Below are 25,760 nucleotides of genomic sequence, written 5' to 3'. Positions count from 1 at the left end.
CAGAGACCTCACCTGCACTTGAGGACTTGAAAAACTGCAGCAGCAAGTTCGTTTTCTAAGCAATCGTAAAAGGCTTCTCACGCTGACTGAAGGAATATTTATCCATCCATCCATCTATCTATCTATCTATCTATCTATCTATCCCTATCTATCTGTATTTCTGTCTTTCAACATTTGTGAATGTCACTGTAGCCTGCAAACTCGTGCCCTTGCGAAAGGCTAGGACGAGGCAAATCACAGCTCTGGGAGAAGCTAGCATTGACAGTCGTTGGTCTCAACTGACAACAAGTGCACACATCAGCCTGCTTCCTGAACCAGCAGGCTTTTACCGTCCCCTTCGCCACTCTACACTTCCTTACCATAAAGAAAGGCAACAAGCAGAAGGAGGCGCCCAACGTGGGGCTCGAACCCACGACCCTGAGATTAAGAGTCTCATGCTCTACCGACTGAGCTAGCCGGGCCACTGCGGGGGCCGCAGCGCAAGACAGCCCGCCGGAGTCTGCAAGAAGAAATGCGGCCACTTGACGGACGCACGGGCGTCCAATACTTTCCGACTTCCGTGCCTGCATTCACCATCCGGAGGCTTCGGCTCAAATCGTCTATTCTGGTCCAAAGACTTCTTGGGAGGGTTACAGGCTGCAGTTCATGCCGAACTACGAGCGCCTGCTCGACGTGAGCACATCATTGGCACTTTTGCGTGAAGGCCAGCTCCTGCAAGTGAGCAGAGTGGCGCAGCGGAAGCGTGCTGGGCCCATAACCCAGAGGTCGATGGATCGAAACCATTCTCTGCTATGACTTTTAGATTCCTTTGCGTTGCGTAACAGAAAGCCATATGCTCTCAGAGACCTCACCTGCACTTGAGGACTTGAAAAACTGCAGCAGCAAGTTCGTTTTCTAAGCAATCGTAAAAGGCTTCTCACGCTGACTGAAGGAATATTTATCCATCCATCCATCCATCTATCTATCTGTATTTCTGTCTTTCAACATTTGTGAATGTCACTGTAGCCTGCAAACTCGTGCCCTTGCGAAAGGCTAGGACGAGGCAAATCACAGCTCTGGGAGAAGCTAGCATTGACAGTCGTTGGTCTCAACTGACAACAAGTGCACACATCAGCCTGCTTCCTGAACCAGCAGGCTTTTACCGTCCCCTTCGCCACTCTACACTTCCTTACCATAAAGAAAGGCAACAAGCAACCCATAACCCAGAGGTCGATGGATCGAAACCATTCTCTGCTATGACTTTTAGATTCCTTTGCGTTGCGTAACAGAAAGCCATATGCTCTCAGAGACCTCACCTGCACTTGAGGACTTGAAAAACTGCAGCAGCAAGTTCGTTTTCTAAGCAATCGTAAAAGGCTTCTCACGCTGACTGAAGGAATATTTATCCATCCATCCATCTATCTATCTATCTATCTATCTATCCCTATCTATCTGTATTTCTGTCTTTCAACATTTGTGAATGTCACTGTAGCCTGCAAACTCGTGCCCTTGCGAAAGGCTAGGACGAGGCAAATCACAGCTCTGGGAGAAGCTAGCATTGACAGTCGTTGGTCTCAACTGACAACAAGTGCACACATCAGCCTGCTTCCTGAACCAGCAGGCTTTTACCGTCCCCTTCGCCACTCTACACTTCCTTACCATAAAGAAAGGCAACAAGCAGAAGGAGGCGCCCAACGTGGGGCTCGAACCCACGACCCTGAGATTAAGAGTCTCATGCTCTACCGACTGAGCTAGCCGGGCCACTGCGGGGGCCGCAGCGCAAGACAGCCCGCCGGAGTCTGCAAGAAGAAATGCGGCCACTTGACGGACGCACGGGCGTCCAATACTTTCCGACTTCCGTGCCTGCATTCACCATCCGGAGGCTTCGGCTCAAATCGTCTATTCTGGTCCAAAGACTTCTTGGGAGGGTTACAGGCTGCAGTTCATGCCGAACTACGAGCGCCTGCTCGACGTGAGCACATCATTGGCACTTTTGCGTGAAGGCCAGCTCCTGCAAGTGAGCAGAGTGGCGCAGCGGAAGCGTGCTGGGCCCATAACCCAGAGGTCGATGGATCGAAACCATTCTCTGCTATGACTTTTAGATTCCTTTGCGTTGCGTAACAGAAAGCCATATGCTCTCAGAGACCTCACCTGCACTTGAGGACTTGAAAAACTGCAGCAGCCAGTTCGTTTTCTAAGCAATCGTAAAAGGCTTCTCACGCTGACTGAAGGAATATTTATCCATCCATCCATCCATCTATCTATCTGTATTTCTGTCTTTCAACATTTGTGAATGTCACTGTAGCCTGCAAACTCGTGCCCTTGCGAAAGGCTAGGACGAGGCAAATCACAGCTCTGGGAGAAGCTAGCATTGACAGTCGTTGGTCTCAACTGACGACAAGTGCACACATCAGCCTGCTTCCTGAACCAGCAGGCTTTTACCGTCCCCTTCGCCACTCTACACTTCCTTACCATAAAGAAAGGCAACAAGCAACCCATAACCCAGAGGTCGATGGATCGAAACCATTCTCTGCTATGACTTTTAGATTCCTTTGCGTTGCGTAACAGAAAGCCATATGCTCTCAGAGACCTCACCTGCACTTGAGGACTTGAAAAACTGCAGCAGCAAGTTCGTTTTCTAAGCAATCGTAAAAGGCTTCTCACGCTGACTGAAGGAATATTTATCCATCCATCCATCTATCTATCCATCCATCCATCTATCTATCTGTATTTCTGTCTTTCAACATTTGTGAATGTCACTGTAGCCTGCAAACTCGTGCCCTTGCGAAAGGCTAGGACGAGGCAAATCACAGCTCTGGGAGAAGCTAGCATTGACAGTCGTTGGTCTCAACTGACAACAAGTGCACACATCAGCCTGCTTCCTGAACCAGCAGGCTTTTACCGTCCCCTTCGCCACTCTACACTTCCTTACCATAAAGAAAGGCAACAAGCAGAAGGAGGCGCCCAACGTGGGGCTCGAACCCACGACCCTGAGATTAAGAGTCTCATGCTCTACCGACTGAGCTAGCCGGGCCACTGCGGGGGCCGCAGCGCAAGACAGCCCGCCGGAGTCTGCAAGAAGAAATGCGGCCACTTGACGGACGCACGGGCGTCCAATACTTTCCGACTTCCGTGCCTGCATTCACCATCCGGAGGCTTCGGCTCAAATCGTCTATTCTGGTCCAAAGACTTCTTGGGAGGGTTACAGGCTGCAGTTCATGCCGAACTACGAGCGCCTGCTCGACGTGAGCACATCATTGGCACTTTTGCGTGAAGGCCAGCTCCTGCAAGTGAGCAGAGTGGCGCAGCGGAAGCGTGCTGGGCCCATAACCCAGAGGTCGATGGATCGAAACCATTCTCTGCTATGACTTTTAGATTCCTTTGCGTTGCGTAACAGAAAGCCATATGCTCTCAGAGACCTCACCTGCACTTGAGGACTTGAAAAACTGCAGCAGCCAGTTCGTTTTCTAAGCAATCGTAAAAGGCTTCTCACGCTGACTGAAGGAATATTTATCCATCCATCCATCCATCTATCTATCTGTATTTCTGTCTTTCAACATTTGTGAATGTCACTGTAGCCTGCAAACTCGTGCCCTTGCGAAAGGCTAGGACGAGGCAAATCACAGCTCTGGGAGAAGCTAGCATTGACAGTCGTTGGTCTCAACTGACGACAAGTGCACACATCAGCCTGCTTCCTGAACCAGCAGGCTTTTACCGTCCCCTTCGCCACTCTACACTTCCTTACCATAAAGAAAGGCAACAAGCAACCCATAACCCAGAGGTCGATGGATCGAAACCATTCTCTGCTATGACTTTTAGATTCCTTTGCGTTGCGTAACAGAAAGCCATATGCTCTCAGAGACCTCACCTGCACTTGAGGACTTGAAAAACTGCAGCAGCAAGTTCGTTTTCTAAGCAATCGTAAAAGGCTGCTCACGCTGACTGAAGGAATATTTATCCATCCATCCATCTATCTATCCATCCATCCATCTATCTATCTGTATTTCTGTCTTTCAACATTTGTGAATGTCACTGTAGCCTGCAAACTCGTGCCCTTGCGAAAGGCTAGGACGAGGCAAATCACAGCTCTGGGAGAAGCTAGCATTGACAGTCGTTGGTCTCAACTGACAACAAGTGCACACATCAGCCTGCTTCCTGAACCAGCAGGCTTTTACCGTCCCCTTCGCCACTCTACACTTCCTTACCATAAAGAAAGGCAACAAGCAACCCATAACCCAGAGGTCGATGGATCGAAACCATTCTCTGCTATGACTTTTAGATTCCTTTGCGTTGCGTAACAGAAAGCCATATGCTCTCAGAGACCTCACCTGCACTTGAGGACTTGAAAAACTGCAGCAGCAAGTTCGTTTTCTAAGCAATCGTAAAAGGCTTCTCACGCTGACTGAAGGAATATTTATCCATCCATCCATCTATCTATCTATCTATCCCTATCTATCTATATTTCTGTCTTTCAACATTTGTGAATGTCACTGTAGCCTGCAAACTCGTGCCCTTGCGAAAGGCTAGGACGAGGCAAATCACAGCTCTGGGAGAAGCTAGCATTGACAGTCGTTGGTCTCAACTGACATCAAGTGCACACATCAGCCTGCTTCCTGAACCAGCAGGCTTTTACCGTCCCCTTCGCCACTCTACACTTCCTTACCATAAAGAAAGGCAACAAGCAACCCATAACCCAGAGGTCGATGGATCGAAACCATTCTCTGCTATGACTTTTAGATTCCTTTGCGTTGCGTAACAGAAAGCCATATGCTCTCAGAGACCTCACCTGCACTTGAGGACTTGAAAAACTGCAGCAGCAAGTTCGTTTTCTAAGCAATCGTAAAAGGCTTCTCACGCTGACTGAAGGAATATTTATCCATCCATCCATCTATCTATCTATCTATCTATCTATCTATCCCTATCTATCTGTATTTCTGTCTTTCAACATTTGTGAATGTCACTGTAGCCTGCAAACTCGTGCCCTTGCGAAAGGCTAGGACGAGGCAAATCACAGCTCTGGGAGAAGCTAGCATTGACAGTCGTTGGTCTCAACTGACAACAAGTGCACACATCAGCCTGCTTCCTGAACCAGCAGGCTTTTACCGTCCCCTTCGCCACTCTACACTTCCTTACCATAAAGAAAGGCAACAAGCAACCCATAACCCAGAGGTCGATGGATCGAAACCATTCTCTGCTATGACTTTTAGATTCCTTTGCGTTGCGTAACAGAAAGCCATATGCTCTCAGAGACCTCACCTGCACTTGAGGACTTGAAAAACTGCAGCAGCCAGTTCGTTTTCTAAGCAATCGTAAAAGGCTTCTCACGCTGACTGAAGGAATATTTATCCATCCATCCATCCATCTATCTATCTGTATTTCTGTCTTTCAACATTTGTGAATGTCACTGTAGCCTGCAAACTCGTGCCCTTGCGAAAGGCTAGGACGAGGCAAATCACAGCTCTGGGAGAAGCTAGCATTGACAGTCGTTGGTCTCAACTGACAACAAGTGCACACATCAGCCTGCTTCCTGAACCAGCAGGCTTTTACCGTCCCCTTCGCCACTCTACACTTCCTTACCATAAAGAAAGGCAACAAGCAACCCATAACCCAGAGGTCGATGGATCGAAACCATTCTCTGCTATGACTTTTAGATTCCTTTGCGTTGCGTAACAGAAAGCCATATGCTCTCAGAGACCTCACCTGCACTTGAGGACTTGAAAAACTGCAGCAGCAAGTTCGTTTTCTAAGCAATCGTAAAAGGCTTCTCACGCTGACTGAAGGAATATTTATCCATCCATCCATCTATCTATCTATCTATCCCTATCTATCTGTATTTCTGTCTTTCAACATTTGTGAATGTCACTGTAGCCTGCAAACTCGTGCCCTTGCGAAAGGCTAGGACGAGGCAAATCACAGCTCTGGGAGAAGCTAGCATTGACAGTCGTTGGTCTCAACTGACATCAAGTGCACACATCAGCCTGCTTCCTGAACCAGCAGGCTTTTACCGTCCCCTTCGCCACTCTACACTTCCTTACCATAAAGAAAGGCAACAAGCAACCCATAACCCAGAGGTCGATGGATCGAAACCATTCTCTGCTATGACTTTTAGATTCCTTTGCGTTGCGTAACAGAAAGCCATATGCTCTCAGAGACCTCACCTGCACTTGAGGACTTGAAAAACTGCAGCAGCAAGTTCGTTTTCTAAGCAATCGTAAAAGGCTTCTCACGCTGACTGAAGGAATATTTATCCATCCATCCATCTATCTATCTATCTATCTATCTATCCCTATCTATCTGTATTTCTGTCTTTCAACATTTGTGAATGTCACTGTAGCCTGCAAACTCGTGCCCTTGCGAAAGGCTAGGACGAGGCAAATCACAGCTCTGGGAGAAGCTAGCATTGACAGTCGTTGGTCTCAACTGACAACAAGTGCACACATCAGCCTGCTTCCTGAACCAGCAGGCTTTTACCGTCCCCTTCGCCACTCTACACTTCCTTACCATAAAGAAAGGCAACAAGCAACCCATAACCCAGAGGTCGATGGATCGAAACCATTCTCTGCTATGACTTTTAGATTCCTTTGCGTTGCGTAACAGAAAGCCATATGCTCTCAGAGACCTCACCTGCACTTGAGGACTTGAAAAACTGCAGCAGCAAGTTCGTTTTCTAAGCAATCGTAAAAGGCTTCTCACGCTGACTGAAGGAATATTTATCCATCCATCCATCTATCTATCTATCTATCTATCTATCTATCCCTATCTATCTGTATTTCTGTCTTTCAACATTTGTGAATGTCACTGTAGCCTGCAAACTCGTGCCCTTGCGAAAGGCTAGGACGAGGCAAATCACAGCTCTGGGAGAAGCTAGCATTGACAGTCGTTGGTCTCAACTGACAACAAGTGCACACATCAGCCTGCTTCCTGAACCAGCAGGCTTTTACCGTCCCCTTCGCCACTCTACACTTCCTTACCATAAAGAAAGGCAACAAGCAGAAGGAGGCGCCCAACGTGGGGCTCGAACCCACGACCCTGAGATTAAGAGTCTCATGCTCTACCGACTGAGCTAGCCGGGCCACTGCGGGGGCCGCAGCGCAAGACAGCCCGCCGGACTCTGCAAGAAGAAATGCGGCCACTTGACGGACGCACGGGCGTCCAATACTTTCCGACTTCCGTGCCTGCATTCACCATCCGGAGGCTTCGGCTCAAATCGTCTATTCTGGTCCAAAGACTTCTTGGGAGGGTTACAGGCTGCAGTTCATGCCGAACTACGAGCGCCTGCTCGACGTGAGCACATCATTGGCACTTTTGCGTGAAGGCCAGCTCCTGCAAGTGAGCAGAGTGGCGCAGCGGAAGCGTGCTGGGCCCATAACCCAGAGGTCGATGGATCGAAACCATTCTCTGCTATGACTTTTAGATTCCTTTGCGTTGCGTAACAGAAAGCCATATGCTCTCAGAGACCTCACCTGCACTTGAGGACTTGAAAAACTGCAGCAGCCAGTTCGTTTTCTAAGCAATCGTAAAAGGCTTCTCACGCTGACTGAAGGAATATTTATCCATCCATCCATCCATCTATCTATCTGTATTTCTGTCTTTCAACATTTGTGAATGTCACTGTAGCCTGCAAACTCGTGCCCTTGCGAAAGGCTAGGACGAGGCAAATCACAGCTCTGGGAGAAGCTAGCATTGACAGTCGTTGGTCTCAACTGACAACAAGTGCACACATCAGCCTGCTTCCTGAACCAGCAGGCTTTTACCGTCCCCTTCGCCACTCTACACTTCCTTACCATAAAGAAAGGCAACAAGCAACCCATAACCCAGAGGTCGATGGATCGAAACCATTCTCTGCTATGACTTTTAGATTCCTTTGCGTTGCGTAACAGAAAGCCATATGCTCTCAGAGACCTCACCTGCACTTGAGGACTTGAAAAACTGCAGCAGCAAGTTCGTTTTCTAAGCAATCGTAAAAGGCTTCTCACGCTGACTGAAGGAATATTTATCCATCCATCCATCTATCTATCTATCTATCCCTATCTATCTGTATTTCTGTCTTTCAACATTTGTGAATGTCACTGTAGCCTGCAAACTCGTGCCCTTGCGAAAGGCTAGGACGAGGCAAATCACAGCTCTGGGAGAAGCTAGCATTGACAGTCGTTGGTCTCAACTGACAACAAGTGCACACATCAGCCTGCTTCCTGAACCAGCAGGCTTTTACCGTCCCCTTCGCCACTCTACACTTCCTTACCATAAAGAAAGGCAACAAGCAGAAGGAGGCGCCCAACGTGGGGCTCGAACCCACGACCCTGAGATTAAGAGTCTCATGCTCTACCGACTGAGCTAGCCGGGCCACTGCGGGGGCCGCAGCGCAAGACAGCCCGCCGGAGTCTGCAAGAAGAAATGCGGCCACTTGACGGACGCACGGGCGTCCAATACTTTCCGACTTCCGTGCCTGCATTCACCATCCGGAGGCTTCGGCTCAAATCGTCTATTCTGGTCCAAAGACTTCTTGGGAGGGTTACAGGCTGCAGTTCATGCCGAACTACGAGCGCCTGCTCGACGTGAGCACATCATTGGCACTTTTGCGTGAAGGCCAGCTCCTGCAAGTGAGCAGAGTGGCGCAGCGGAAGCGTGCTGGGCCCATAACCCAGAGGTCGATGGATCGAAACCATTCTCTGCTATGACTTTTAGATTCCTTTGCGTTGCGTAACAGAAAGCCATATGCTCTCAGAGACCTCACCTGCACTTGAGGACTTGAAAAACTGCAGCAGCCAGTTCGTTTTCTAAGCAATCGTAAAAGGCTTCTCACGCTGACTGAAGGAATATTTATCCATCCATCCATCCATCTATCTATCTGTATTTCTGTCTTTCAACATTTGTGAATGTCACTGTAGCCTGCAAACTCGTGCCCTTGCGAAAGGCTAGGACGAGGCAAATCACAGCTCTGGGAGAAGCTAGCATTGACAGTCGTTGGTCTCAACTGACGACAAGTGCACACATCAGCCTGCTTCCTGAACCAGCAGGCTTTTACCGTCCCCTTCGCCACTCTACACTTCCTTACCATAAAGAAAGGCAACAAGCAACCCATAACCCAGAGGTCGATGGATCGAAACCATTCTCTGCTATGACTTTTAGATTCCTTTGCGTTGCGTAACAGAAAGCCATATGCTCTCAGAGACCTCACCTGCACTTGAGGACTTGAAAAACTGCAGCAGCAAGTTCGTTTTCTAAGCAATCGTAAAAGGCTGCTCACGCTGACTGAAGGAATATTTATCCATCCATCCATCTATCTATCCACCCATCCATCTATCTATCTGTATTTCTGTCTTTCAACATTTGTGAATGTCACTGTAGCCTGCAAACTCGTGCCCTTGCGAAAGGCTAGGACGAGGCAAATCACAGCTCTGGGAGAAGCTAGCATTGACAGTCGTTGGTCTCAACTGACAACAAGTGCACACATCAGCCTGCTTCCTGAACCAGCAGGCTTTTACCGTCCCCTTCGCCACTCTACACTTCCTTACCATAAAGAAAGGCAACAAGCAGAAGGAGGCGCCCAACGTGGGGCTCGAACCCACGACCCTGAGATTAAGAGTCTCATGCTCTACCGACTGAGCTAGCCGGGCCACTGCGGGGGCCGCAGCGCATGACAGCCCGCCGGAGTCTGCAAGAAGAAATGCGGCCACTTGACGGACGCACGGGCGTCCAATACTTTCCGACTTCCGTGCCTGCATTCACCATCCGGAGGCTTCGGCTCAAATCGTCTATTCTGGTCCAAAGACTTCTTGGGAGGGTTACAGGCTGCAGTTCATGCCGAACTACGAGCGCCTGCTCGACGTGAGCACATCATTGGCACTTTTGCGTGAAGGCCAGCTCCTGCAAGTGAGCAGAGTGGCGCAGCGGAAGCGTGCTGGGCCCATAACCCAGAGGTCGATGGATCGAAACCATTCTCTGCTATGACTTTTAGATTCCTTTGCGTTGCGTAACAGAAAGCCATATGCTCTCAGAGACCTCACCTGCACTTGAGGACTTGAAAAACTGCAGCAGCCAGTTCGTTTTCTAAGCAATCGTAAAAGGCTTCTCACGCTGACTGAAGGAATATTTATCCATCCATCCATCCATCTATCTATCTGTATTTCTGTCTTTCAACATTTGTGAATGTCACTGTAGCCTGCAAACTCGTGCCCTTGCGAAAGGCTAGGACGAGGCAAATCACAGCTCTGGGAGAAGCTAGCATTGACAGTCGTTGGTCTCAACTGACAACAAGTGCACACATCAGCCTGCTTCCTGAACCAGCAGGCTTTTACCGTCCCCTTCGCCACTCTACACTTCCTTACCATAAAGAAAGGCAACAAGCAACCCATAACCCAGAGGTCGATGGATCGAAACCATTCTCTGCTATGACTTTTAGATTCCTTTGCGTTGCGTAACAGAAAGCCATATGCTCTCAGAGACCTCACCTGCACTTGAGGACTTGAAAAACTGCAGCAGCAAGTTCGTTTTCTAAGCAATCGTAAAAGGCTTCTCACGCTGACTGAAGGAATATTTATCCATCCATCCATCTATCTATCTATCTATCCCTATCTATCTGTATTTCTGTCTTTCAACATTTGTGAATGTCACTGTAGCCTGCAAACTCGTGCCCTTGCGAAAGGCTAGGACGAGGCAAATCACAGCTCTGGGAGAAGCTAGCATTGACAGTCGTTGGTCTCAACTGACAACAAGTGCACACATCAGCCTGCTTCCTGAACCAGCAGGCTTTTACCGTCCCCTTCGCCACTCTACACTTCCTTACCATAAAGAAAGGCAACAAGCAACCCATAACCCAGAGGTCGATGGATCGAAACCATTCTCTGCTATGACTTTTAGATTCCTTTGCGTTGCGTAACAGAAAGCCATATGCTCTCAGAGACCTCACCTGCACTTGAGGACTTGAAAAACTGCAGCAGCCAGTTCGTTTTCTAAGCAATCGTAAAAGGCTTCTCACGCTGACTGAAGGAATATTTATCCATCCATCCATCCATCTATCTATCTGTATTTCTGTCTTTCAACATTTGTGAATGTCACTGTAGCCTGCAAACTCGTGCCCTTGCGAAAGGCTAGGACGAGGCAAATCACAGCTCTGGCAGAAGCTAGCATTGACAGTCGTTGGTCTCAACTGACAACAAGTGCACACATCAGCCTGCTTCCTGAACCAGCAGGCTTTTACCGTCCCCTTCGCCACTCTACACTTCCTTACCATAAAGAAAGGCAACAAGCAACCCATAACCCAGAGGTCGATGGATCGAAACCATTCTCTGCTATGACTTTTAGATTCCTTTGCGTTGCGTAACAGAAAGCCATATGCTCTCAGAGACCTCACCTGCACTTGAGGACTTGAAAAACTGCAGCAGCCAGTTCGTTTTCTAAGCAATCGTAAAAGGCTTCTCACGCTGACTGAAGGAATATTTATCCATCCATCCATCCATCTATCTATCTGTATTTCTGTCTTTCAACATTTGTGAATGTCACTGTAGCCTGCAAACTCGTGCCCTTGCGAAAGGCTAGGACGAGGCAAATCACAGCTCTGGGAGAAGCTAGCATTGACAGTCGTTGGTCTCAACTGACAACAAGTGCACACATCAGCCTGCTTCCTGAACCAGCAGGCTTTTACCGTCCCCTTCGCCACTCTACACTTCCTTACCATAAAGAAAGGCAACAAGCAACCCATAACCCAGAGGTCGATGGATCGAAACCATTCTCTGCTATGACTTTTAGATTCCTTTGCGTTGCGTAACAGAAAGCCATATGCTCTCAGAGACCTCACCTGCACTTGAGGACTTGAAAAACTGCAGCAGCAAGTTCGTTTTCTAAGCAATCGTAAAAGGCTTCTCACGCTGACTGAAGGAATATTTATCCATCCATCCATCTATCTATCTATCTATCCCTATCTATCTGTATTTCTGTCTTTCAACATTTGTGAATGTCACTGTAGCCTGCAAACTCGTGCCCTTGCGAAAGGCTAGGACGAGGCAAATCACAGCTCTGGGAGAAGCTAGCATTGACAGTCGTTGGTCTCAACTGACATCAAGTGCACACATCAGCCTGCTTCCTGAACCAGCAGGCTTTTACCGTCCCCTTCGCCACTCTACACTTCCTTACCATAAAGAAAGGCAACAAGCAACCCATAACCCAGAGGTCGATGGATCGAAACCATTCTCTGCTATGACTTTTAGATTCCTTTGCGTTGCGTAACAGAAAGCCATATGCTCTCAGAGACCTCACCTGCACTTGAGGACTTGAAAAACTGCAGCAGCAAGTTCGTTTTCTAAGCAATCGTAAAAGGCTTCTCACGCTGACTGAAGGAATATTTATCCATCCATCCATCTATCTATCTATCTATCTATCTATCCCTATCTATCTGTATTTCTGTCTTTCAACATTTGTGAATGTCACTGTAGCCTGCAAACTCGTGCCCTTGCGAAAGGCTAGGACGAGGCAAATCACAGCTCTGGGAGAAGCTAGCATTGACAGTCGTTGGTCTCAACTGACAACAAGTGCACACATCAGCCTGCTTCCTGAACCAGCAGGCTTTTACCGTCCCCTTCGCCACTCTACACTTCCTTACCATAAAGAAAGGCAACAAGCAACCCATAACCCAGAGGTCGATGGATCGAAACCATTCTCTGCTATGACTTTTAGATTCCTTTGCGTTGCGTAACAGAAAGCCATATGCTCTCAGAGACCTCACCTGCACTTGAGGACTTGAAAAACTGCAGCAGCAAGTTCGTTTTCTAAGCAATCGTAAAAGGCTTCTCACGCTGACTGAAGGAATATTTATCCATCCATCCATCTATCTATCTATCTATCTATCTATCTATCTATCCCTATCTATCTGTATTTCTGTCTTTCAACATTTGTGAATGTCACTGTAGCCTGCAAACTCGTGCCCTTGCGAAAGGCTAGGACGAGGCAAATCACAGCTCTGGGAGAAGCTAGCATTGACAGTCGTTGGTCTCAACTGACAACAAGTGCACACATCAGCCTGCTTCCTGAACCAGCAGGCTTTTACCGTCCCCTTCGCCACTCTACACTTCCTTACCATAAAGAAAGGCAACAAGCAGAAGGAGGCGCCCAACGTGGGGCTCGAACCCACGACCCTGAGATTAAGAGTCTCATGCTCTACCGACTGAGCTAGCCGGGCCACTGCGGGGGCCGCAGCGCAAGACAGCCCGCCGGACTCTGCAAGAAGAAATGCGGCCACTTGACGGACGCACGGGCGTCCAATACTTTCCGACTTCCGTGCCTGCATTCACCATCCGGAGGCTTCGGCTCAAATCGTCTATTCTGGTCCAAAGACTTCTTGGGAGGGTTACAGGCTGCAGTTCATGCCGAACTACGAGCGCCTGCTCGACGTGAGCACATCATTGGCACTTTTGCGTGAAGGCCAGCTCCTGCAAGTGAGCAGAGTGGCGCAGCGGAAGCGTGCTGGGCCCATAACCCAGAGGTCGATGGATCGAAACCATTCTCTGCTATGACTTTTAGATTCCTTTGCGTTGCGTAACAGAAAGCCATATGCTCTCAGAGACCTCACCTGCACTTGAGGACTTGAAAAACTGCAGCAGCCAGTTCGTTTTCTAAGCAATCGTAAAAGGCTTCTCACGCTGACTGAAGGAATATTTATCCATCCATCCATCCATCTATCTATCTGTATTTCTGTCTTTCAACATTTGTGAATGTCACTGTAGCCTGCAAACTCGTGCCCTTGCGAAAGGCTAGGACGAGGCAAATCACAGCTCTGGGAGAAGCTAGCATTGACAGTCGTTGGTCTCAACTGACAACAAGTGCACACATCAGCCTGCTTCCTGAACCAGCAGGCTTTTACCGTCCCCTTCGCCACTCTACACTTCCTTACCATAAAGAAAGGCAACAAGCAACCCATAACCCAGAGGTCGATGGATCGAAACCATTCTCTGCTATGACTTTTAGATTCCTTTGCGTTGCGTAACAGAAAGCCATATGCTCTCAGAGACCTCACCTGCACTTGAGGACTTGAAAAACTGCAGCAGCAAGTTCGTTTTCTAAGCAATCGTAAAAGGCTTCTCACGCTGACTGAAGGAATATTTATCCATCCATCCATCTATCTATCTATCTATCCCTATCTATCTGTATTTCTGTCTTTCAACATTTGTGAATGTCACTGTAGCCTGCAAACTCGTGCCCTTGCGAAAGGCTAGGACGAGGCAAATCACAGCTCTGGGAGAAGCTAGCATTGACAGTCGTTGGTCTCAACTGACAACAAGTGCACACATCAGCCTGCTTCCTGAACCAGCAGGCTTTTACCGTCCCCTTCGCCACTCTACACTTCCTTACCATAAAGAAAGGCAACAAGCAGAAGGAGGCGCCCAACGTGGGGCTCGAACCCACGACCCTGAGATTAAGAGTCTCATGCTCTACCGACTGAGCTAGCCGGGCCACTGCGGGGGCCGCAGCGCAAGACAGCCCGCCGGAGTCTGCAAGAAGAAATGCGGCCACTTGACGGACGCACGGGCGTCCAATACTTTCCGACTTCCGTGCCTGCATTCACCATCCGGAGGCTTCGGCTCAAATCGTCTATTCTGGTCCAAAGACTTCTTGGGAGGGTTACAGGCTGCAGTTCATGCCGAACTACGAGCGCCTGCTCGACGTGAGCACATCATTGGCACTTTTGCGTGAAGGCCAGCTCCTGCAAGTGAGCAGAGTGGCGCAGCGGAAGCGTGCTGGGCCCATAACCCAGAGGTCGATGGATCGAAACCATTCTCTGCTATGACTTTTAGATTCCTTTGCGTTGCGTAACAGAAAGCCATATGCTCTCAGAGACCTCACCTGCACTTGAGGACTTGAAAAACTGCAGCAGCCAGTTCGTTTTCTAAGCAATCGTAAAAGGCTTCTCACGCTGACTGAAGGAATATTTATCCATCCATCCATCCATCTATCTATCTGTATTTCTGTCTTTCAACATTTGTGAATGTCACTGTAGCCTGCAAACTCGTGCCCTTGCGAAAGGCTAGGACGAGGCAAATCACAGCTCTGGGAGAAGCTAGCATTGACAGTCGTTGGTCTCAACTGACGACAAGTGCACACATCAGCCTGCTTCCTGAACCAGCAGGCTTTTACCGTCCCCTTCGCCACTCTACACTTCCTTACCATAAAGAAAGGCAACAAGCAACCCATAACCCAGAGGTCGATGGATCGAAACCATTCTCTGCTATGACTTTTAGATTCCTTTGCGTTGCGTAACAGAAAGCCATATGCTCTCAGAGACCTCACCTGCACTTGAGGACTTGAAAAACTGCAGCAGCAAGTTCGTTTTCTAAGCAATCGTAAAAGGCTGCTCACGCTGACTGAAGGAATATTTATCCATCCATCCATCTATCTATCCACCCATCCATCTATCTATCTGTATTTCTGTCTTTCAACATTTGTGAATGTCACTGTAGCCTGCAAACTCGTGCCCTTGCGAAAGGCTAGGACGAGGCAAATCACAGCTCTGGGAGAAGCTAGCATTGACAGTCGTTGGTCTCAACTGACAACAAGTGCACACATCAGCCTGCTTCCTGAACCAGCAGGCTTTTACCGTCCCCTTCGCCACTCTACACTTCCTTACCATAAAGAAAGGCAACAAGCAGAAGGAGGCGCCCAACGTGGGGCTCGAACCCACGACCCTGAGATTAAGAGTCTCATGCTCTACCGACTGAGCTAGCCGGGCCACTGCGGGGGCCGCAGCGCATGACAGCCCGCCGGAGTCTGCAAGAAGAAATGCGGCCACTTGACGGACGCACGGGCGTCCAATACTTTCCGACTTCCGTGCCTGCATTCACCATCCGGAGGCTTCGGCTCAAATCGTCTATTCTGGTCCAAAGACTTCTTGGGAGGGTTACAGGCTGCAGTTCATGCCGAACTACGAGCGCCTGCTCGACGTGAGCACATCATTGGCACTTTTGCGTGAAGGCCAGCTCCTGCAAGTGAGCAGAGTGGCGCAGCGGAAGCGTGCTGGGCCCATAACCCAGAGGTCGATGGATCGAAACCATTCTCTGCTATGACTTTTAGATTCCTTTGCGTTGCGTAACAGAAAGCCATATGCTCTCAGAGACCTCACCTGCACTTGAGGACTTGAAAAACTGCAGCAGCCAGTTCGTTTTCTAAGCAATCGTAAAAGGCTTCTCACGCTGACTGAAGGAATATTTATCCATCCATCCATCCATCTATCTATCTGTATTTCTGTCTTTCAACATTTGTGAATGTCACTGTAGCCTGCAAACTCGTGCCCTTGCGAAAGGCTAGGACGAGGCAAATCACAGCTCTGGGAGAAGCTAGCATTGACAGTCGTTGGTCTCAACTGACAACAAGTGCACACATCAGCCTGCTTCCTGAACCAGCAGGCTTTTACCGTCCCCTTCGCCACTCTACACTTCCTTACCATAAAGAAAGGCAACAAGCAACCCATAACCCAGAGGTCGATGGATCGAAACCATTCTCTGCTATGACTTTTAGATTCCTTTGCGTTGCGTAACAGAAAGCCATATGCTCTCAGAGACCTCACCTGCACTTGAGGACTTGAAAAACTGCAGCAGCAAGTTCGTTTTCTAAGCAATCGTAAAAGGCTTCTCACGCTGACTGAAGGAATATTTATCCATCCATCCATCTATCTATCTATCTATCCCTATCTATCTGTATTTCTGTCTTTCAACATTTGTGAATGTCACTGTAGCCTGCAAACTCGTGCCCTTGCGAAAGGCTAGGACGAGGCAAATCACAGCTCTGGGAGAAGCTAGCATTGACAGTCGTTGGTCTCAACTGACAACAAGTGCACACATCAGCCTGCTTCCTGAACCAGCAGGCTTTTACCGTCCCCTTCGCCACTCTACACTTCCTTACCATAAAGAAAGGCAACAAGCAACCCATAACCCAGAGGTCGATGGATCGAAACCATTCTCTGCTATGACTTTTAGATTCCTTTGCGTTGCGTAACAGAAAGCCATATGCTCTCAGAGACCTCACCTGCACTTGAGGACTTGAAAAACTGCAGCAGCCAGTTCGTTTTCTAAGCAATCGTAAAAGGCTTCTCACGCTGACTGAAGGAATATTTATCCATCCATCCATCCATCTATCTATCTGTATTTCTGTCTTTCAACATTTGTGAATGTCACTGTAGCCTGCAAACTCGTGCCCTTGCGAAAGGCTAGGACGAGGCAAATCACAGCTCTGGCAGAAGCTAGCATTGACAGTCGTTGGTCTCAACTGACAACAAGTGCACACATCAGCCTGCTTCCTGAACCAGCAGGCTTTTACCGTCCCCTTCGCCACTCTACACTTCCTTACCATAAAGAAAGGCAACAAGCAACCCATAACCCAGAGGTCGATGGATCGAAACCATTCTCTGCTATGACTTTTAGATTCCTTTGCGTTGCGTAACAGAAAGCCATATGCTCTCAGAGACCTCACCTGCACTTGAGGACTTGAAAAACTGCAGCAGCCAGTTCGTTTTCTAAGCAATCGTAAAAGGCTTCTCACGCTGACTGAAGGAATATTTATCCATCCATCCATCCATCTATCTATCTGTATTTCTGTCTTTCAACATTTGTGAATGTCACTGTAGCCTGCAAACTCGTGCCCTTGCGAAAGGCTAGGACGAGGCAAATCACAGCTCTGGGAGAAGCTAGCATTGACAGTCGTTGGTCTCAACTGACAACAAGTGCACACATCAGCCTGCTTCCTGAACCAGCAGGCTTTTACCGTCCCCTTCGCCACTCTACACTTCCTTACCATAAAGAAAGGCAACAAGCAACCCATAACCCAGAGGTCGATGGATCGAAACCATTCTCTGCTATGACTTTTAGATTCCTTTGCGTTGCGTAACAGAAAGCCATATGCTCTCAGAGACCTCACCTGCACTTGAGGACTTGAAAAACTGCAGCAGCAAGTTCGTTTTCTAAGCAATCGTAAAAGGCTTCTCACGCTGACTGAAGGAATATTTATCCATCCATCCATCTATCTATCTATCTATCCCTATCTATCTGTATTTCTGTCTTTCAACATTTGTGAATGTCACTGTAGCCTGCAAACTCGTGCCCTTGCGAAAGGCTAGGACGAGGCAAATCACAGCTCTGGGAGAAGCTAGCATTGACAGTCGTTGGTCTCAACTGACATCAAGTGCACACATCAGCCTGCTTCCTGAACCAGCAGGCTTTTACCGTCCCCTTCGCCACTCTACACTTCCTTACCATAAAGAAAGGCAACAAGCAACCCATAACCCAGAGGTCGATGGATCGAAACCATTCTCTGCTATGACTTTTAGATTCCTTTGCGTTGCGTAACAGAAAGCCATATGCTCTCAGAGACCTCACCTGCACTTGAGGACTTGAAAAACTGCAGCAGCAAGTTCGTTTTCTAAGCAATCGTAAAAGGCTTCTCACGCTGACTGAAGGAATATTTATCCATCCATCCATCTATCTATCTATCTATCTATCTATCCCTATCTATCTGTATTTCTGTCTTTCAACATTTGTGAATGTCACTGTAGCCTGCAAACTCGTGCCCTTGCGAAAGGCTAGGACGAGGCAAATCACAGCTCTGGGAGAAGCTAGCATTGACAGTCGTTGGTCTCAACTGACAACAAGTGCACACATCAGCCTGCTTCCTGAACCAGCAGGCTTTTACCGTCCCCTTCGCCACTCTACACTTCCTTACCATAAAGAAAGGCAACAAGCAACCCATAACCCAGAGGTCGATGGATCGAAACCATTCTCTGCTATGACTTTTAGATTCCTTTGCGTTGCGTAACAGAAAGCCATATGCTCTCAGAGACCTCACCTGCACTTGAGGACTTGAAAAACTGCAGCAGCCAGTTCGTTTTCTAAGCAATCGTAAAAGGCTTCTCACGCTGACTGAAGGAATATTTATCCATCCATCCATCCATCTATCTATCTGTATTTCTGTCTTTCAACATTTGTGAATGTCACTGTAGCCTGCAAACTCGTGCCCTTGCGAAAGGCTAGGACGAGGCAAATCACAGCTCTGGGAGAAGCTAGCATTGACAGTCGTTGGTCTCAACTGACAACAAGTGCACACATCAGCCTGCTTCCTGAACCAGCAGGCTTTTACCGTCCCCTTCGCCACTCTACACTTCCTTACCATAAAGAAAGGCAACAAGCAACCCATAACCCAGAGGTCGATGGATCGAAACCATTCTCTGCTATGACTTTTAGATTCCTTTGCGTTGCGTAACAGAAAGCCATATGCTCTCAGAGACCTCACCTGCACTTGAGGACTTGAAAAACTGCAGCAGCAAGTTCGTTTTCTAAGCAATCGTAAAAGGCTTCTCACGCTGACTGAAGGAATATTTATCCATCCATCCATCTATCTATCTATCTATCCCTATCTATCTGTATTTCTGTCTTTCAACATTTGTGAATGTCACTGTAGCCTGCAAACTCGTGCCCTTGCGAAAGGCTAGGACGAGGCAAATCACAGCTCTGGGAGAAGCTAGCATTGACAGTCGTTGGTCTCAACTGACATCAAGTGCACACATCAGCCTGCTTCCTGAACCAGCAGGCTTTTACCGTCCCCTTCGCCACTCTACACTTCCTTACCATAAAGAAAGGCAACAAGCAACCCATAACCCAGAGGTCGATGGATCGAAACCATTCTCTGCTATGACTTTTAGATTCCTTTGCGTTGCGTAACAGAAAGCCATATGCTCTCAGAGACCTCACCTGCACTTGAGGACTTGAAAAACTGCAGCAGCAAGTTCGTTTTCTAAGCAATCGTAAAAGGCTTCTCACGCTGACTGAAGGAATATTTATCCATCCATCCATCTATCTATCTATCTATCTATCTATCCCTATCTATCTGTATTTCTGTCTTTCAACATTTGTGAATGTCACTGTAGCCTGCAAACTCGTGCCCTTGCGAAAGGCTAGGACGAGGCAAATCACAGCTCTGGGAGAAGCTAGCATTGACAGTCGTTGGTCTCAACTGACAACAAGTGCACACATCAGCCTGCTTCCTGAACCAGCAGGCTTTTACCGTCCCCTTCGCCACTCTACACTTCCTTACCATAAAGAAAGGCAACAAGCAACCCATAACCCAGAGGTCGATGGATCGAAACCATTCTCTGCTATGACTTTTAGATTCCTTTGCGTTGCGTAACAGAAAGCCATATGCTCTCAGAGACCTCACCTGCACTTGAGGACTTGAAAAACTGCAGCAGCCAGTTCGTTTTCTAAGCAATCGTAAAAGGCTTCTCACGCTGACTGAAGGAATATTTATCCATCCATCCATCCATCTATCTATCTGTATTTCTGTCTTTCAACATTTGTGAATGTCACTGTAGCCTGCAAACTCGTGCCCTTGCGAAAGGCTAGGACGAGGCAAATCACAGCTCTGGGAGAAGCTAGCATTGACAGTCGTTGGTCTCAACTGACAACAAGTGCACACATCAGCCTGCTTCCTGAACCAGCAGGCTTTTACCGTCCCCTTCGCCACTCTACACTTCCTTACCATAAAGAAAGGCAACAAGCAACCCATAACCCAGAGGTCGATGGATCGAAACCATTCTCTGCTATGACTTTTAGATTCCTTTGCGTTGCGTAACAGAAAGCCATATGCTCTCAGAGACCTCACCTGCACTTGAGGACTTGAAAAACTGCAGCAGCAAGTTCGTTTTCTAAGCAATCGTAAAAGGCTTCTCACGCTGACTGAAGGAATATTTATCCATCCATCCATCTATCTATCTATCTATCCCTATCTATCTGTATTTCTGTCTTTCAACATTTGTGAATGTCACTGTAGCCTGCAAACTCGTGCCCTTGCGAAAGGCTAGGACGAGGCAAATCACAGCTCTGGGAGAAGCTAGCATTGACAGTCGTTGGTCTCAACTGACAACAAGTGCACACATCAGCCTGCTTCCTGAACCAGCAGGCTTTTACCGTCCCCTTCGCCACTCTACACTTCCTTACCATAAAGAAAGGCAACAAGCAACCCATAACCCAGAGGTCGATGGATCGAAACCATTCTCTGCTATGACTTTTAGATTCCTTTGCGTTGCGTAACAGAAAGCCATATGCTCTCAGAGACCTCACCTGCACTTGAGGACTTGAAAAACTGCAGCAGCAAGTTCGTTTTCTAAGCAATCGTAAAAGGCTTCTCACGCTGACTGAAGGAATATTTATCCATCCATCCATCTATCTATCTATCTATCTATCTATCCCTATCTATCTGTATTTCTGTCTTTCAACATTTGTGAATGTCACTGTAGCCTGCAAACTCGTGCCCTTGCGAAAGGCTAGGACGAGGCAAATCACAGCTCTGGGAGAAGCTAGCATTGACAGTCGTTGGTCTCAACTGACAACAAGTGCACACATCAGCCTGCTTCCTGAACCAGCAGGCTTTTACCGTCCCCTTCGCCACTCTACACTTCCTTACCATAAAGAAAGGCAACAAGCAACCCATAACCCAGAGGTCGATGGATCGAAACCATTCTCTGCTATGACTTTTAGATTCCTTTGCGTTGCGTAACAGAAAGCCATATGCTCTCAGAGACCTCACCTGCACTTGAGGACTTGAAAAACTGCAGCAGCAAGTTCGTTTTCTAAGCAATCGTAAAAGGCTTCTCACGCTGACTGAAGGAATATTTATCCATCCATCCATCTATCTATCTATCTATCTATCTATCCCTATCTATCTGTATTTCTGTCTTTCAACATTTGTGAATGTCACTGTAGCCTGCAAACTCGTGCCCTTGCGAAAGGCTAGGACGAGGCAAATCACAGCTCTGGGAGAAGCTAGCATTGACAGTCGTTGGTCTCAACTGACAACAAGTGCACACATCAGCCTGCTTCCTGAACCAGCAGGCTTTTACCGTCCCCTTCGCCACTCTACACTTCCTTACCATAAAGAAAGGCAACAAGCAACCCATAACCCAGAGGTCGATGGATCGAAACCATTCTCTGCTATGACTTTTAGATTCCTTTGCGTTGCGTAACAGAAAGCCATATGCTCTCAGAGACCTCACCTGCACTTGAGGACTTGAAAAACTGCAGCAGCCAGTTCGTTTTCTAAGCAATCGTAAAAGGCTTCTCACGCTGACTGAAGGAATATTTATCCATCCATCCATCCATCTATCTATCTGTATTTCTGTCTTTCAACATTTGTGAATGTCACTGTAGCCTGCAAACTCGTGCCCTTGCGAAAGGCTAGGACGAGGCAAATCACAGCTCTGGGAGAAGCTAGCATTGACAGTCGTTGGTCTCAACTGACAACAAGTGCACACATCAGCCTGCTTCCTGAACCAGCAGGCTTTTACCGTCCCCTTCGCCACTCTACACTTCCTTACCATAAAGAAAGGCAACAAGCAACCCATAACCCAGAGGTCGATGGATCGAAACCATTCTCTGCTATGACTTTTAGATTCCTTTGCGTTGCGTAACAGAAAGCCATATGCTCTCAGAGACCTCACCTGCACTTGAGGACTTGAAAAACTGCAGCAGCAAGTTCGTTTTCTAAGCAATCGTAAAAGGCTTCTCACGCTGACTGAAGGAATATTTATCCATCCATCCATCTATCTATCTATCTATCCCTATCTATCTGTATTTCTGTCTTTCAACATTTGTGAATGTCACTGTAGCCTGCAAACTCGTGCCCTTGCGAAAGGCTAGGACGAGGCAAATCACAGCTCTGGGAGAAGCTAGCATTGACAGTCGTTGGTCTCAACTGACATCAAGTGCACACATCAGCCTGCTTCCTGAACCAGCAGGCTTTTACCGTCCCCTTCGCCACTCTACACTTCCTTACCATAAAGAAAGGCAACAAGCAACCCATAACCCAGAGGTCGATGGATCGAAACCATTCTCTGCTATGACTTTTAGATTCCTTTGCGTTGCGTAACAGAAAGCCATATGCTCTCAGAGACCTCACCTGCACTTGAGGACTTGAAAAACTGCAGCAGCAAGTTCGTTTTCTAAGCAATCGTAAAAGGCTTCTCACGCTGACTGAAGGAATATTTATCCATCCATCCATCTATCTATCTATCTATCTATCTATCCCTATCTATCTGTATTTCTGTCTTTCAACATTTGTGAATGTCACTGTAGCCTGCAAACTCGTGCCCTTGCGAAAGGCTAGGACGAGGCAAATCACAGCTCTGGGAGAAGCTAGCATTGACAGTCGTTGGTCTCAACTGACAACAAGTGCACACATCAGCCTGCTTCCTGAACCAGCAGGCTTTTACCGTCCCCTTCGCCACTCTACACTTCCTTACCATAAAGAAAGGCAACAAGCAACCCATAACCCAGAGGTCGATGGATCGAAACCATTCTCTGCTATGACTTTTAGATTCCTTTGCGTTGCGTAACAGAAAGCCATATGCTCTCAGAGACCTCACCTGCACTTGAGGACTTGAAAAACTGCAGCAGCAAGTTCGTTTTCTAAGCAATCGTAAAAGGCTTCTCACGCTGACTGAAGGAATATTTATCCATCCATCCATCTATCTATCTATCTATCCCTATCTATCTGTATTTCTGTCTTTCAACATTTGTGAATGTCACTGTAGCCTGCAAACTCGTGCCCTTGCGAAAGGCTAGGACGAGGCAAATCACAGCTCTGGGAGAAGCTAGCATTGACAGTCGTTGGTCTCAACTGACAACAAGTGCACACATCAGCCTGCTTCCTGAACCAGCAGGCTTTTACCGTCCCCTTCGCCACTCTACACTTCCTTACCATAAAGAAAGGCAACAAGCAACCCATAACCCAGAGGTCGATGGATCGAAACCATTCTCTGCTATGACTTTTAGATTCCTTTGCGTTGCGTAACAGAAAGCCATATGCTCTCAGAGACCTCACCTGCACTTGAGGACTTGAAAAACTGCAGCAGCAAGTTCGTTTTCTAAGCAATCGTAAAAGGCTTCTCACGCTGACTGAAGGAATATTTATCCATCCATCCATCTATCTATCTATCTATCTATCTATCTATCCCTATCTATCTGTATTTCTGTCTTTCAACATTTGTGAATGTCACTGTAGCCTGCAAACTCGTGCCCTTGCGAAAGGCTAGGACGAGGCAAATCACAGCTCTGGGAGAAGCTAGCATTGACAGTCGTTGGTCTCAACTGACAACAAGTGCACACATCAGCCTGCTTCCTGAACCAGCAGGCTTTTACCGTCCCCTTCGCCACTCTACACTTCCTTACCATAAAGAAAGGCAACAAGCAGAAGGAGGCGCCCAACGTGGGGCTCGAACCCACGACCCTGAGATTAAGAGTCTCATGCTCTACCGACTGAGCTAGCCGGGCCACTGCGGGGGCCGCAGCGCAAGACAGCCCGCCGGACTCTGCAAGAAGAAATGCGGCCACTTGACGGACGCACGGGCGTCCAATACTTTCCGACTTCCGTGCCTGCATTCACCATCCGGAGGCTTCGGCTCAAATCGTCTATTCTGGTCCAAAGACTTCTTGGGAGGGTTACAGGCTGCAGTTCATGCCGAACTACGAGCGCCTGCTCGACGTGAGCACATCATTGGCACTTTTGCGTGAAGGCCAGCTCCTGCAAGTGAGCAGAGTGGCGCAGCGGAAGCGTGCTGGGCCCATAACCCAGAGGTCGATGGATCGAAACCATTCTCTGCTATGACTTTTAGATTCCTTTGCGTTGCGTAACAGAAAGCCATATGCTCTCAGAGACCTCACCTGCACTTGAGGACTTGAAAAACTGCAGCAGCCAGTTCGTTTTCTAAGCAATCGTAAAAGGCTTCTCACGCTGACTGAAGGAATATTTATCCATCCATCCATCCATCTATCTATCTGTATTTCTGTCTTTCAACATTTGTGAATGTCACTGTAGCCTGCAAACTCGTGCCCTTGCGAAAGGCTAGGACGAGGCAAATCACAGCTCTGGCAGAAGCTAGCATTGACAGTCGTTGGTCTCAACTGACAACAAGTGCACACATCAGCCTGCTTCCTGAACCAGCAGGCTTTTACCGTCCCCTTCGCCACTCTACACTTCCTTACCATAAAGAAAGGCAACAAGCAACCCATAACCCAGAGGTCGATGGATCGAAACCATTCTCTGCTATGACTTTTAGATTCCTTTGCGTTGCGTAACAGAAAGCCATATGCTCTCAGAGACCTCACCTGCACTTGAGGACTTGAAAAACTGCAGCAGCAAGTTCGTTTTCTAAGCAATCGTAAAAGGCTTCTCACGCTGACTGAAGGAATATTTATCCATCCATCCATCTATCTATCTATCTATCCCTATCTATCTGTATTTCTGTCTTTCAACATTTGTGAATGTCACTGTAGCCTGCAAACTCGTGCCCTTGCGAAAGGCTAGGACGAGGCAAATCACAGCTCTGGGAGAAGCTAGCATTGACAGTCGTTGGTCTCAACTGACATCAAGTGCACACATCAGCCTGCTTCCTGAACCAGCAGGCTTTTACCGTCCCCTTCGCCACTCTACACTTCCTTACCATAAAGAAAGGCAACAAGCAACCCATAACCCAGAGGTCGATGGATCGAAACCATTCTCTGCTATGACTTTTAGATTCCTTTGCGTTGCGTAACAGAAAGCCATATGCTCTCAGAGACCTCACCTGCACTTGAGGACTTGAAAAACTGCAGCAGCAAGTTCGTTTTCTAAGCAATCGTAAAAGGCTTCTCACGCTGACTGAAGGAATATTTATCCATCCATCCATCTATCTATCTATCTATCCCTATCTATCTGTATTTCTGTCTTTCAACATTTGTGAATGTCACTGTAGCCTGCAAACTCGTGCCCTTGCG

General features: G+C 47.9%; 20 non-coding genes across 20 annotated transcripts; 10 read left to right on the top strand and 10 right to left on the bottom strand.

Annotated features, from left to right (window-relative positions):
- Positions 1 to 388: 388 nt before the first annotated feature.
- trnak-cuu (transfer RNA lysine (anticodon CUU)) lies at positions 389 to 461 on the bottom strand. The gene has a single exon. It is a non-coding gene; the product is annotated as a tRNA-Lys (tRNA).
- A 259-nt stretch (positions 462 to 720) lies between these two features.
- trnam-cau (transfer RNA methionine (anticodon CAU)) lies at positions 721 to 792 on the top strand. The gene has a single exon. It is a non-coding gene; the product is annotated as a tRNA-Met (tRNA).
- An 875-nt stretch (positions 793 to 1,667) lies between these two features.
- trnak-cuu (transfer RNA lysine (anticodon CUU)) lies at positions 1,668 to 1,740 on the bottom strand. The gene has a single exon. It is a non-coding gene; the product is annotated as a tRNA-Lys (tRNA).
- Positions 1,741 to 1,999: 259 nt separating this feature from the next.
- trnam-cau (transfer RNA methionine (anticodon CAU)) lies at positions 2,000 to 2,071 on the top strand. The gene has a single exon. It is a non-coding gene; the product is annotated as a tRNA-Met (tRNA).
- Positions 2,072 to 2,940: 869 nt separating this feature from the next.
- On the bottom strand, positions 2,941 to 3,013 carry trnak-cuu (transfer RNA lysine (anticodon CUU)). Its single transcript has one exon. It is a non-coding gene; the product is annotated as a tRNA-Lys (tRNA).
- Positions 3,014 to 3,272: 259 nt separating this feature from the next.
- On the top strand, positions 3,273 to 3,344 carry trnam-cau (transfer RNA methionine (anticodon CAU)). The gene has a single exon. It is a non-coding gene; the product is annotated as a tRNA-Met (tRNA).
- Positions 3,345 to 6,979: 3,635 nt separating this feature from the next.
- trnak-cuu (transfer RNA lysine (anticodon CUU)) lies at positions 6,980 to 7,052 on the bottom strand. Its single transcript has one exon. It is a non-coding gene; the product is annotated as a tRNA-Lys (tRNA).
- A 259-nt stretch (positions 7,053 to 7,311) lies between these two features.
- On the top strand, positions 7,312 to 7,383 carry trnam-cau (transfer RNA methionine (anticodon CAU)). Its single transcript has one exon. It is a non-coding gene; the product is annotated as a tRNA-Met (tRNA).
- Positions 7,384 to 8,250: 867 nt separating this feature from the next.
- Positions 8,251 to 8,323, bottom strand: trnak-cuu (transfer RNA lysine (anticodon CUU)). Its single transcript has one exon. It is a non-coding gene; the product is annotated as a tRNA-Lys (tRNA).
- Positions 8,324 to 8,582: 259 nt separating this feature from the next.
- Positions 8,583 to 8,654, top strand: trnam-cau (transfer RNA methionine (anticodon CAU)). The gene has a single exon. It is a non-coding gene; the product is annotated as a tRNA-Met (tRNA).
- An 869-nt stretch (positions 8,655 to 9,523) lies between these two features.
- Positions 9,524 to 9,596, bottom strand: trnak-cuu (transfer RNA lysine (anticodon CUU)). The gene has a single exon. It is a non-coding gene; the product is annotated as a tRNA-Lys (tRNA).
- Positions 9,597 to 9,855: 259 nt separating this feature from the next.
- On the top strand, positions 9,856 to 9,927 carry trnam-cau (transfer RNA methionine (anticodon CAU)). The gene has a single exon. It is a non-coding gene; the product is annotated as a tRNA-Met (tRNA).
- Positions 9,928 to 13,080: 3,153 nt separating this feature from the next.
- trnak-cuu (transfer RNA lysine (anticodon CUU)) lies at positions 13,081 to 13,153 on the bottom strand. The gene has a single exon. It is a non-coding gene; the product is annotated as a tRNA-Lys (tRNA).
- Positions 13,154 to 13,412: 259 nt separating this feature from the next.
- Positions 13,413 to 13,484, top strand: trnam-cau (transfer RNA methionine (anticodon CAU)). The gene has a single exon. It is a non-coding gene; the product is annotated as a tRNA-Met (tRNA).
- An 867-nt stretch (positions 13,485 to 14,351) lies between these two features.
- trnak-cuu (transfer RNA lysine (anticodon CUU)) lies at positions 14,352 to 14,424 on the bottom strand. Its single transcript has one exon. It is a non-coding gene; the product is annotated as a tRNA-Lys (tRNA).
- Positions 14,425 to 14,683: 259 nt separating this feature from the next.
- trnam-cau (transfer RNA methionine (anticodon CAU)) lies at positions 14,684 to 14,755 on the top strand. Its single transcript has one exon. It is a non-coding gene; the product is annotated as a tRNA-Met (tRNA).
- Positions 14,756 to 15,624: 869 nt separating this feature from the next.
- trnak-cuu (transfer RNA lysine (anticodon CUU)) lies at positions 15,625 to 15,697 on the bottom strand. Its single transcript has one exon. It is a non-coding gene; the product is annotated as a tRNA-Lys (tRNA).
- A 259-nt stretch (positions 15,698 to 15,956) lies between these two features.
- Positions 15,957 to 16,028, top strand: trnam-cau (transfer RNA methionine (anticodon CAU)). The gene has a single exon. It is a non-coding gene; the product is annotated as a tRNA-Met (tRNA).
- An 8,177-nt stretch (positions 16,029 to 24,205) lies between these two features.
- trnak-cuu (transfer RNA lysine (anticodon CUU)) lies at positions 24,206 to 24,278 on the bottom strand. The gene has a single exon. It is a non-coding gene; the product is annotated as a tRNA-Lys (tRNA).
- A 259-nt stretch (positions 24,279 to 24,537) lies between these two features.
- Positions 24,538 to 24,609, top strand: trnam-cau (transfer RNA methionine (anticodon CAU)). The gene has a single exon. It is a non-coding gene; the product is annotated as a tRNA-Met (tRNA).
- The last annotated feature ends 1,151 nt before the right edge of the window (positions 24,610 to 25,760 follow it).

Source organism: Amia ocellicauda, chromosome 12 (genome assembly GCF_036373705.1).
Source record: "Amia ocellicauda isolate fAmiCal2 chromosome 12, fAmiCal2.hap1, whole genome shotgun sequence".
NCBI classification, from domain to species: domain Eukaryota; kingdom Metazoa; phylum Chordata; class Actinopteri; order Amiiformes; family Amiidae; genus Amia; species Amia ocellicauda.
The sequence above is the reverse complement of the archived record's forward strand: the minus strand, read 5'-3'. Positions and strand labels throughout refer to the sequence as shown.